The 10373-nt window shown below is 42.2% G+C and overlaps 1 protein-coding gene across 2 annotated transcripts in view; it reads left to right on the top strand.

Moving 5' to 3' along the window:
- WIPF1 (WAS/WASL interacting protein family member 1) overlaps positions 1–10373 on the top strand; it is a 122875-nt gene that overhangs the window by 42355 nt on the left and 70147 nt on the right. The window contains exon 1 of one of the 2 annotated variants that reach the window (XM_043487686.1): positions 55–122. The exons of the other annotated variant lie outside the window; for it this stretch is intronic. The gene's annotated coding sequence lies outside the window, so the exon portion shown is untranslated. Of the gene's footprint in view, positions 1–54; positions 123–10373 lie in introns of those variants that run through there. 2 annotated transcript variants of the gene reach the window in all.

Here is a 10373-nt window from a genome sequence, read left to right as displayed (position 1 = left end):
ACGAGTCAGAGAAGGTGCAGTGAGGAAGTCTAATGTCACATGCAACACTTACAGGAAGTCGGCTGCAAGACAGCAGGGGAGCTTGAGAACTCGGTCGTTTTCAGCGGATTAAAACAACACAGGTTAGTGCTCCTTTTTTTCCCCCTGAAAGATCTTTCATAGCCGCTCTAAAATACCTAACTGGTTCTCTTTCCTTAAACTGCCCTGAGCGCCTTTTTGCGACATGAAGAAATTGCTCCAGCTTTGAATGTAGGAGCCAGGGTGTAGCTGGTGGCCACGCGCTGTTAGAGGAATAAGCATCAGGCCCTTATTATGAAAATGAAATTCTCAGAATCTCTTGCTTCCCGGTTCAGAACTTCTGTGCCCTAAAAAGCAAACCACCATATGGTCCTTAAATTACTTATTTCATGGAATTTAGCTAAGCTTCTCATCAAGTTCACCTGTTAGCATAAACCAGGACCCATCAGCTTGTGTTTACGGCAGTCGCAGGGTGTTCAAAGGGCAGTAGAAAATGCAGCAATATTGTATGGACAAACATGCTACAAGACTATGCAAAAGTCTGTTGCTTTTATGCACTTTTTATTTTCTGGTGGAATGAATCTTTTGGCTTGTATTTCCTGTTAAAATTATTTCTCATATCTTTATCAAGTCTCAAGTTCCCTTTTAAATTTTTTTATGCTCTCTTCCTTCCTCCTTGTCTTCTACTGTTGTTTTAAGAATGTCCTTCTTTTATTGAAAATGGAAGTAAAGGGGTGCGGGCAGTTTGAATGTGGGATGAGGAAGTCCCCTGCCTGCCCTGCCCCCACCGCGGGTTCTGAGAACACAGCTTGGAGCTGTCCTGTCCTGGTTGTGCGGGAGCCATGAGGTCTGCCTGCTACCGGGGCTTTGTCTTCAGGCTGTACATCTCCAGAGAGGACAATCTGAAGTGTCTAGAGCAGAACCTGAGAGATGGTTGAAGCTTTGGAAATTAGAGCCCAGATACAGCTAAACGGCCCAAGGTTATTCATCTGATGGCCCATGAGGGACAGTTTAATAAGGAACTTTCAACAAAAGGCTCTTGCACAATGGCCTGCCACTTTCAGACCTGAATAAAAAAGGAAAATGTCTCAAATCTGAGTGACAGGAAAGAAGTCACTACCTTCTTGGGCTCTTATTAAGCACTAGAACAGGTTAGCCAGCGACGAGTTTTGTTTTTTTTTTTTTTCTGGACCATTTGAAAACAGACTAATTCTTGCGTAGCTGTGTTCATGTGTTAATAGAGGTAGAGAGAGAAAAGCAGAGAAGAGCCCAGGTTTGGGAGCTTCCTGTTTCCTGTCTTCATTCCAGCCCAGAGGGTTCTACAAAGTGTCTGTACTGAAAAACAGAACAACAGTGGGGTGAGGGGTTAGCGGACTCACGTGTTGTTTATATCCTAGTAATGCGAAATCCAAAACTATGAGGCAAGAGAAAATTGTTGATAATGTGCTCAGATTGCCACATTTTTTCCCCCATTTTTTGCTACTATGTTGTGCAAGAAGATGGTAAGGAAGCTGACAGACTAAGGGAGGATTGGAAGCTAGAGATCTCAGCCCTAGTGCTTTTAGAAACCCTATACTGGCTCTGAGGGAGGCAGTCCATGTTTCCAGTCAGAGGTGGGGGCTAGAGGAGAGATTGGACTTTCTTTGTGTTGGAGTCCTTTGCACAAATAAATGCCTAGAGGAGCCTCATGGGGGGGAACTGTGGTGGAGAGGTCTCTTGCATATGGCACCAGGAGCACCCCTGAACAGCAGAAAGAGGCTTCCATCTTCGTGGTAGCTGGACATGCCTCGAAGGAACTCTTCTTTCAGTTTTGTTCTGATTTTTTAATTGGTCCTAGAGATTTATTGTTCAGAGAGTTTTGTAGTCTGCTAATCTGCTGCTCATAGCGGAAAAGGGTTTTTTATTTCTTTAAATGCTTTCCAGATGGACTTGACATCTTTTTTCAGAATGCATCCTTCTGAAAGCTCTTTCCTTTTCCCCTTGGGACATCTGTTCTCTGCCCATCCATTCCTCTAACTTTCCACATTCCCTGTGTTCCTTTATGTTTGAGATACAAGACAAGCTTTATTAAGTGTCATTATTATGCAAAGTCTCTGATCCCCAAACCTGAAAGTGGTTCTTAAAAAAAAAAAAAAAAAAGGAGGACTCAGAGGAGCAGAAGGTGCTAGATCCTGTTGGATGGTGGATAACACCTGAAATATTAATCTCACATGTAATTCTTAGACAGGAAGTGCTGCCAGTTCAATGTGGAGGCCAAAAGTAGAAACATAAATGGTCACCTTTTACCTGGAGTTGAAAAATGCTAAATTTTATGGGGAGGGACTACATGGGCATGTCACTGAATTCTCTAAATAAGAAGAGGAAGGGGCTGACTTCACAATCCGTCTTCTCCGGGACCCTGACATATAGGCAGGTCTCTTTTCCCCAGAGTCTCAGATAATACAGAGTAACACGCCAGAAGCAGCATCTACAGATATTGGAGTGGCTTGGGCTTCAGAGGAGTGAAAGGGTGAGATACACAAAGTATTCATGCTAGTAGAGAAGAAGAAAATAATGAAACTGATGAGTGCAACCTTTACAGTTGAATTCATCCTTGGCCGTCTTTCTGCGTCGGCATCAGCAGGTCTGTAGGCCATCTATCTCTCTGGGCTTTCTCAGAGAGAAGTTCCTGGGCATGGGCGGGGCAGAGGGTATTGTTGTTATCATCACTGCCATACTGGGAAATATTGGGAGCATAGGTTTGGTTTTTTAACTGTGGTAAAATACACATAAAATTTACCATCTTCAACTATTAAGCGTGTAGTTCAGTAGCATTAGATGTATTTACCTTGTATAACTAATCTCCAGAACTTCTTCATTTTGAGAAATGGGTACTCTGTAGCCATGAAACAACTCTCCGTTTCCCCTCCCCCCAGCCCCTGGCACCCACATTCTACTTTCTGTTTCTATGAGTTTGACTACTCTAGATACTTCATATAAGTGGAATCATACAATATTTGTCTTCTTATGACTGCTTTATTTCACTTAGCATAAAGTCCTCAAGGTTCATCCATGTGGTAGCATGTGTCAAAATTTCCTTCCTTTGTAAGGCTGTATAGTATAGTCTGCTACATATACCACATTTTCTTCATTCATTCATCTGTGGGTGACATTTAGATTACGTCTGCTGCTGCTGCTGCTGCTGAGAAGTCACTTCAGTTTTGTCCGACTCTGTGCGACCCCATAGACAGCAGCCCACCAGGCTCCCCCGTCCCTGGGATTCTCCAGGCAAGAACACTGGAGTGGGTTGCCATTTCCTTCTCCAAGATTATGTCTACCTTTGGCTATTTTCAATAATGCTTCTGCTGTGAACATGGGTGTACACATACCTCTCTGAGATACTGCTTTCAGTTCTTTTGTATATATACCCCAAAGTGGTATTGGTGGATCATATGGTATTTCTCTTTTTCATTTTTTGAGGAATTGCCTTACTGTTTTCCATACCAGCTGTACCTTTTTACATTCCCACCAACAGTGCCCCAGGGTTTCATTTTCTCCAAAACCTAGCTAATACTTGTTAATTTCTGTTTTTTTCCCCTTCCATAGCAGCCATCCTAAAGGATGTAAGATGATATCTCAGTTTTGATATGTATTTTTCTAACAATTAGTGATATTGAGCATCCTTTTATATGCTTGTTGGCATTTATACATCATCTTTGGAGAAATACCAGTTCAAGTCCCTTGCCTGTTTTTCAGTGAGGTTATTTGGTGTTTGGTTGTTGAACTTTAAGTTTCTTTATATATTCTGGATATTTAGAGAACTGTAGATTTTTTAAAGTATTGCATATGCAGGTTCTAATGTTCATATTGTCTACTGGTACCAGCTGCCTCCTGTGACCTCCACCCTTGGGAAAGAGCATGAGTTTCAATAATATTTTTTTTCAACAGTTTAATTTTTATTTTAACTCTTCAGAGTGCTACATAAAGTCTCAGTCATTTTCAGTTTGGTTTTTGAAAACTGACAAAAGTGAAGGGAAAGGGAAGAAAGGGAAGAGCTTAGGGTAGTGCTTTTTAGTCTTTCCATACTTTATACTTTTTTAGCTATGTAAACTTCGGGAAAAAGCCTTATCCTCAATTCTGTTGACTAAAACTGAACTCCGTGCTGGGATAAAAATACCTTCTGAGAATCATCCAGTAATTATGTCTTCCTATTACCACCCTCCCTCCAAATGCACAGACTCAAAGATAGCTCAGATTACAAAATCATTGTCATTTTTCTTCATGAATGCCTCAAAAAAAAAAAAAGTGTATTTTGCTTCTGGATAGTAAGGACCCAAAGAGGAATTGAACTGTGTCCCAGGAAAAGGAACAAGAGTAGTGGGACTCTTCTGGAGTTGTGGCCATGGTGTTTGTTTTGATTTCAGACTTTCAGGAAGGAACTTGTAGGGAAGATGTGATGGGCAGAGGGACACAGTCCTGTGGGGACTGCTTTTGCTGGAGGCGCTGACTTCTAAGTGAAGTACCATCGAGATTAGGGAACGGATTGCCTGTGTACCTGACTGATTCTTGCCTCTGCCATTTCAGTTTCCCTCCTCTTCTTCATCAGTCAGAAAGTTTGTGCTGTTCTCCACCCCTCTCAAAAGGGTATCAGAAAATGACCAAAATGCTTGCATTTGTTTGTTAATGAAAGACAGGGAAAACTTTTTCTCAATAAATAAATAAATAAACTAGGACAAGATGAATCCTGGAGGTGGAACCCTGTTATGATGCAACAAATGAGCAAACTTCAGCAGCAGTTCTTCCTGGTGTACATGACATCCTATGCCAGTTTCACCAGGAGGTGTTCATATACCACCAACATCGTAATTTCTCAATACTAATTAGAAGTTACTGCTTTGAGACTGTCTAACTAGCTGGATACTTACCAGAGTGTCTGTTTTTGATACTTTCTGGTATGAGTTAGGCTTGCTTCCTACTTTTGTGTGTGTCTGGGTTTTAATAATATGTCATATTTTAGGTTCACTCATTGTATTGGTTTGTAATCCTAGTGTGACATAAAAACACAGATTCTTTTGTTTTTTTAATATTAGGATGCATGTTTGCACACACATATGCAGCCACCCATACACACATGTTGTTGTACAGTTTCTAAGTCATGTCAGACTCTTCGGGATCCCATGAACTGCAGCATGCCAGGCTTCCCTATCCTTCACTATCTCCTGGAGATGCTTCCTCAATTAAAAGTCATTAGATGGTATCTTGGCACCTACAATTATTTAGAATATGCTGCTAACTTCAAGCTAGGAAGTTATTCGTGTATTATGCCTATAGATTCATTTGGAGGGTCTGCTAGTGAATTGCTATTCTTTCAATAAATATCTGACTGTTTACGGGGTGGTTTGGAGCATTTTTTGATTTCCAGGCTGGCTACAGAAAGACCTGGTCTTCCCTGAAGACTTTAGAGACCTGTAGAATGATCCTGCCTCCTGGAAACTGGGTGTGGGACCAGTGCAGGGGCTGCCCAAGACCTCAGCAGCTTGCTACGCAGACAGCTGCACAGAGGGCGCCAGCCCCGCCCTCCCACTGCGGTGTGGCTTCTTAGGAAAGTCTCAGTTCCAGAAGCCATTTCACCAACCCAACATTCCTGATGGGCTGCCACCAGGGCTTCGCCTGAAAGCTCTTTGAAAGCAGACTTGCGCCTTCACTCTTTCTCTCCTTCCCTCTGTATGCCCCTCTTCTGTCTGTGCTTCACTCTCACTCCTGCCTCAAATGCCCGTCACCTCCTGAAAACAGGCTCAGAAAAGAACTCACCTGCGTGGACCGCTGACTTCCTTCCCCAGCCCTGCGTCTAAGCTTCATGCTCTACTTCCTTGGACCAGTTAATGCTTTCCCCTGCAAATCAAGGCTGATGAATAAGCACAGTTGCCAGAATGAAAGTGTTTGAGAGGTTTTATGTAGGGAAAATAACTGGGGAGGAAATAATGTTATTATAAGATAGATCATGGTGAATCTGGAAGGGTAGACAGTTTACTTTTTAAAAACTGCTTTTAAGGACTCATAAGGAAGTAGCAATAGGGGAAGGGGAATTGAAAAGGCCAGAGGATAATGTGCTCCAAAAGACAAAAATGTTAGGTTATTCAAAAACTATTTTTTTCTCCTACTTCAGTGCCAGGAACATCTGGCCTTGGGGAAAGTTTCAGAAAGAGGATTTTGGATGCTGTTGTCACTATTCAGAACTTAAAGAGATAGGTAAAAAAAACAGAACCCTGGGTTTTTAGAAATAGAAGGAACCTTCAAGGGTTCAATCAGTGGCTCAGACAGTAAAGAATCTGCCTGCAGATCATCCCACCCTCATAATTGGCCTCCAACTAATAAAAATCAATGAAAAAAAGAGAAAAAATAATAATAAAAATAAATAAATAAAATAATAATAAAAAAAAGAATCTGCCTGCAATGCAGCAGATCGGGGTTCCATCCCTGGGTCAGGAAGATCCCCTGGAGAAGGAAATGGCAACCCACTCCAGCATTCTTGCCTGGAGAGTTCCATGAACAGAGGAGCCTGGCTGGCTACATTCCATGGGGTCGCAAAGAGTCAGACAGGACTGAGAGACTAACACACATGCATAAGTCACGGGTTCAATCCCCTCGGTTTTAGATTTGGAAACTGAGGCCCAGAATGGCTAGGAGAGTTGTCTTGGTTGAAAGAGCTAGTGACAGTGGTGGACGTGGATCAAGGCTCCTGACTGTGGCATGGGCAGCAGTGTTGAGAACTCCCAAGGACTTGACATTGATATCAGTGCCCCTCTGGACTCTACAGAGGCCAGACCCATGCCTAAAAAGAGCAGGCCAAGAGACTGAGGAGTTTATGAGCTCACAAAACTCCAGCTAAGTGACCTCTGTTCCTGGAGGGAGCTATAGCAATATGGGTGTAACCTTGACAGTAGATACCTAATCTATCCTACCTGGAGAAAGTTTGTATGCAGTGATGGCTCCCTTGGAGCAAAGAAAAGGACAGCCCAGAAAGGAAAAATCCCCAGTGTTGCCCAGGGTTGGCCAAAAAGAGACCCTCAATACTGTGGACAGGACTGTGGAGTAAGGGGAGGGGGTTGTCCCTTGTGTAGCATGGATGAAGATTAGGACTCACCATGGCCCGGATTAAGTAGCCTTCAAGAGGCTTACTCAGCCTTAGCCCTGATTCCAAGATCCCTTCTGAAAAAGTACATCAGTTTCCTGGATACCAATATCTCAGAGTATATTCTGGACAGTGGCCATGGTCAGTGGAAAGTAATGCCATCATTTGTGAATACTGGTGTGCCTGGGAGCCTCTCATGAATTTGTAAGATCGGTCAGTCATTCTGAGTCTGAGCCCTCTGGCTCCCGATAAGGAGATTTGGGGGCCTCTAGGTAAGAACATTTGGGGACCTTTAGGTGCAGTCCCTGAGCTGGAGGTGTGGTGATCCACTCCTCCCTGGGAACGCCCCTCCACAGGGTCTTCCTGGGCAAGCGGCAGACTCTCCCCCGTGTCAGTCCTACGTCTTTGTCCCTCCTCTCTAAATAAGAAAATAAAATGTAATATGTGGGTCCTGCAGTGGAACATTACAAGCCCTTTTAGGACTCTTGATATTTCATGGGTTTTTTGTTTGTTTGTTTTTTGCTTTTCGAGGGGCATTTTCCCTTAATTCAGAAATATTTTTTGAGCACCTTCCATGTAGATCTTATATTCTAGGTGGGAGATGTGGATAATAACAGTAAACCTAACAAAATGGGAAGTTACATAGTCTGTTACAAGGTTAGAAAATAACAAGGGCTAAGGAAGACACGCAGCATGGTAGGAAGGGTGGGAAGGCATTGGTGGGCATACAGATTTAAGTGGGGCGGAGTGGGGGGTGATTGTCACAGAGAAGGTAGCATTCGAGTGAGAACTTGGAAGAGGTGAGAGAAATTGCCTTGCAGTTACCTAGGGCTTTGAGGCGGAGCAAATCTGGTGTATTCAAGGAATGAGGAGGAGCTGGTGTGACCGGACAAAGTGAGGAGGAGGGAAGTAGGGAGGAGTCCTAGAGGGCCTTGTAGGCCCATGTAGGATGCTAGCTCTCACTCAAGAGTGAGGGGGAGCTTTGGGAGGACTTTGAGCCATGAGAGTTGATGCTCTGACTTTGCTCTTTAAAGGATGCCTCTGGCTCCTATGTTGAGAAGAGCAAGAGTTGAAGAGAGAGGCCACTGCAATATCTGGTGAGAGATGACAGTGCTCTGGGCCAGAAGGGCAACACTAGAGGTGGTGAGGATTAATCAAAGTCTGGTTTTTGTTTGTTGTTTCTCCTGGTCAAAGTATTGTTGTTTTACAATATTGTATTAGTTTCTGGGGTATAGCAAAGTGATTCAGTTACATATATATATATATAATTATTTATGTGCTTTTCCATTATGGTTTATTGCAGGATATTGAATAGAGTTTCCTGTGCTGTACAATAGGACCTTGCTGTTTTTCCATACTATGTATAATGGTTTGCATCTGCTAATCCCAAACTCACGGTCTAACCCTCCCCCAGCCCACTTTCCTGCTGGCAACCATAAGTCTTTTCTCTGTGTCTGTGACACAGACAGAGAAACAGTCTGTGCTTTGTAGATACGTTCATTCGTGTTGTATTTTAGATTCTACATTTAAGTGACATCATATGGTATTTGTCCTCAGTCTGGCTTAATTTCACTTAGTATAATAATCCCTGGTCCCATCATTGTTGCTCCCCGTGGCATTATTTCATTCCTTTTTATGGCTGAGTAGTATTCCATTTATATCTGTACCACATCTTCTTTATCCATACATCTGTTGATGGACATTTCAGTTATTTCCATGTCTTAACTATTGTGAATACTGCAGAGCCTGGTTGTTTTGAAGGTGGAACAAAATTAACTGTTGAATTGAATGATGGTACGTAGAAGAGAGGAATCAAGGAAGACTCCAAGGACTTTGTCCTAGGCCTAGGAGGAATGGAAGTGCCATCAGACTGAGATGAGGAAGCCTATAAGTAGAGCAAGGTGGGTGGAGTGGAGGGCAGGTCTGTGGAGGTTAGTTTGTGCTGAGCATGGAGGTCTGTTGGACAGACTTCATATGGAGATGTTGAGTAGGCAGTTGGATATGTGTCTACATGTAGGAGATAGAATTCCAGAAGAAATTAATCTTCCTTAATGGTCTTAATGGTTGGATATTACTTCTAAATACATCTGTAGCTAAAACTCCTATAAAAACATGAACTAGGACTTTGCTTAAGGACTTATTCATTGATTGATTTCTGGGACTGAAATCAGAGAGTGTTTACTTAAGTAAATGAGAGTGGAAGGATCGGGATTTTTGTTTTAGGCCTTGCCTTTTACTGCTTAAGCCTCAGGGATTCCATAATTTTTTTTTTTTTCTGGCCACACCACATGCAGGATCTTAGTTCCCCAAACAGAGATCAGACTTGCACCCCCTGCAGTAGAAATGCAGAGTCTTGATCACTGGACTGCCAGGGAAGTCCCCATAATTCTTATTTTAAGAAAAGAAATTTTTAGCAAAGTAGGCAAAAACAAAGTTTATTTTTGTTCAGATGCTCAGTATTTAAACAAATCAAGTTTTTCTTTGTGTTTATGTCAAGACAATTGAAGAAACTCTTGTAAGGTCCTTTGCACCTTTTAATGTTTATGTATATATTACTATTATCTTGATAATTGAAGTTGCATTTATTGTAATTTAAGCAAATGTTAACTAGTTACACAAATATTAATGAATTAAAGTATGTTAGCTGTTTTCCTGGAAAAAAGGAAGTATGTTAACTTCATTCAGTGGGGAGAATTCTGAGTTCTCATGGGTTTGATCAAAGTCTGTACAAAACAAACATTTTGACCTCTAAATTCACTCTTTGTTTGCTTTTTAGTCAGCTTGAATGAACATAAAGGGTATATTTTTAAAAGACCTAAATTGGTACACTGGAATAACGCTAGCAGTTCCTACCTGAAACAGAGACTAAATGTTTTTATTCTCAATCTTGTGCTCAGTTTGTAAGAGCATCTATCAGTTTTGCCTTTGTCTCATTAGACCCTCAACCAGGTGTTGTGTGAGCCTTATTTACAGAGCTATTTATTGGGATGGCCAAAAAGTGCATTCAGGTCTTTTCTGTACAATGTTACAAAAAAACACAAATGAACTTTTACCCAATCTAATACCTCGCCTCAGAAGGGAAGAGACAGGGCTACAGACCCCAGAGCCAGAATTCAGACCCAGGGCTACCAGTATCCAAAGCCTCCCCTACTCTGCTTCCCAGAAGCATTAGCAAAATAAACCAACCAGAGCATTTCAGTAAAATAACGTAGACCGAGTGGCACCACAGAGTGACCTCTTTATC

This window comes from Cervus canadensis, chromosome 15 (genome assembly GCF_019320065.1).
Source record: "Cervus canadensis isolate Bull #8, Minnesota chromosome 15, ASM1932006v1, whole genome shotgun sequence".
Classification (NCBI taxonomy): domain Eukaryota; kingdom Metazoa; phylum Chordata; class Mammalia; order Artiodactyla; family Cervidae; genus Cervus; species Cervus canadensis.
The sequence above is the reverse complement of the archived record's forward strand: the minus strand, read 5'-3'. Positions and strand labels throughout refer to the sequence as shown.